The 1632-nt window shown below is 75.2% G+C and overlaps 1 protein-coding gene across 6 annotated transcripts in view; it reads right to left on the minus strand.

Moving 5' to 3' along the window:
* Positions 1-1345, minus strand: part of IL1RAP (interleukin 1 receptor accessory protein) — a 126684-nt gene extending 125339 nt beyond the window's left edge. For 3 of the 6 annotated variants that reach the window (XR_012000412.1, XM_072752416.1, XM_072752411.1), the window contains exon 1: positions 1187-1341. The gene's annotated coding sequence lies outside the window, so the exon portion shown is untranslated. Of the gene's footprint in view, positions 1-181; positions 476-1186 lie in introns of those variants that run through there. The other 3 variants (XM_072752415.1, XM_072752418.1, XM_072752417.1) reach the window with 2 other exon arrangements.
* Positions 1346-1632: the final 287 nt, after the last annotated feature.

Genomic DNA, 1632 nt, shown 5'->3' on the forward strand with positions numbered 1-1632 from the left:
TAGAACAGTATCTACAACAGTGACCATCAATCTCAAATCAGCCAGATGCCAGGGCAGGCACTGCGCTAGACCTACCATTCGAACGATCCCATTTCATCCTCCCAACTACCCCCAGGGGTCATTGTGATCCCCGCAATCTGCAGGTTGCCGCGGGGGGCGGGGTGGGGGGGAGGCTACTGACCCCCAGAGAGCCGGGCCAAGCAGCCGGGCCAAGCAGCCGGGCCAAGCTCACCCAGCCGCTGCTCGGCGGAGCTGGAGCCCAAGCCGCGAACCGTCCTCCCGGGCCCAGGTCCCCGGCAGAGGCGCCTCCCGGGCGCGGTGGGTCTCTATTTCCTCCACCGGGGGTGGGTCTCTATGTCGCCACCGGGAGTGGAGGGAAGACACGCTAGCGACTGGCTCTTAAAGGAAACAGCAGAAGTTTGCTTTTTAGGTTTGTGATTTCTGTCTCACGCTCGGCTTCCTCGCTCGCCCCCGGCACCCGGCAGGGGCAGGGGCGGGGGCAGGGGCGGGGCAGGGGCAGGGGCAGGGCAGGGCAGGGGCAGGGGCCCGGGCTCCGCGAGGCCGGCACAGCGCACGGAGGGGCACCCTCTCGGCTCCGGGACCGCCAGCCTCCTCCCCCGCGCGGGGGCCAGCGGCGAGCACCAACCCCAGGCCTCGGCCCCCCACGTCCCTCCCTCGCCAGCGCCCCCCACCCCGCCCCCACCCCAGGAGCCGGGCGGGCGCCCGGGGCAGGGGCATCTCCTGAGAAAGCAGGTCAGGGGAGGCCGGAGCGGAGCCGCGAGCAGCCGTCCCCAGCCGGCCGGACCGCGGCAGGAGCGGCAGGAGGTGCGCCGGGACACCCCGCCCGCGCCCCCCGCGCCGCTCACAGCAGCGCCCCGGAGCAGCCCGCGCGGGCGGGTGCACCGGGTGCATCTCCCCAAGGGCTGGACGCGGGGTGCAGCCTGGCGCAGCCGTCCCCCAACTGCGGTCCCTAAACCCCCACAAGGCAAAGACGGGGCTGTGAGCCGGGTTCGAGTCCCGGGCACAGCACTACTTGGCGGTGTGGCCCATCCCACGCGCTCTGTGCCTCAGTGTGTCCTCCTGCGAAAGAGGGGGGGGGGGGACGAGCCGGTCCGCAAGGGTCCGCCACCCCGAGAGCCCGTGGGTCGGCGCTTCCTCCGAGCCCCCAGGGCCGCGAGACACTCACCTTCCCGGGGGCAGAGCGGGCGCGGCGCACCGGGGGCGCGGGGCAGGCTCGCCCCGCACGGCTCCTCCCGCCCAGTCCGGCCCGAGCGCAGCCCGGGGACCCCGATCCGGCCGGTCGTCCCCCCCGATGAGCCTCTTACTTTCCGCCGCACTTTCTTTTTCCCCCTTCGGGGCTCCTCCCCCCGCGCGGCGCGATTGGCCGGCGCCGCGCTGCTCGGGCTCCACCCGCCGCCCGGGCTCCGGCCCCCGCGCCCCGGGCTCCGCCGAGCTGCGGCCGCGGGGCGGCTCCGAGGGCAGCTCCGCCCGCGGCGAGGAGGGGCCGCGCGGGGCCGAGGCTGCCGGGGCGCCCCCTGCCACCGCCTGCGCCGGCCGGAGCGCGCCCTCGGGGGCCGGGGGGGGGCACGGGGGGCGGGGGGCCGGGGCTGCCCGCGCGGGCGACCTTGCAAG

This window comes from Vulpes vulpes, chromosome 3, assembly GCF_048418805.1.
Source record: "Vulpes vulpes isolate BD-2025 chromosome 3, VulVul3, whole genome shotgun sequence".
Lineage (NCBI taxonomy): Eukaryota > Metazoa > Chordata > Mammalia > Carnivora > Canidae > Vulpes > Vulpes vulpes.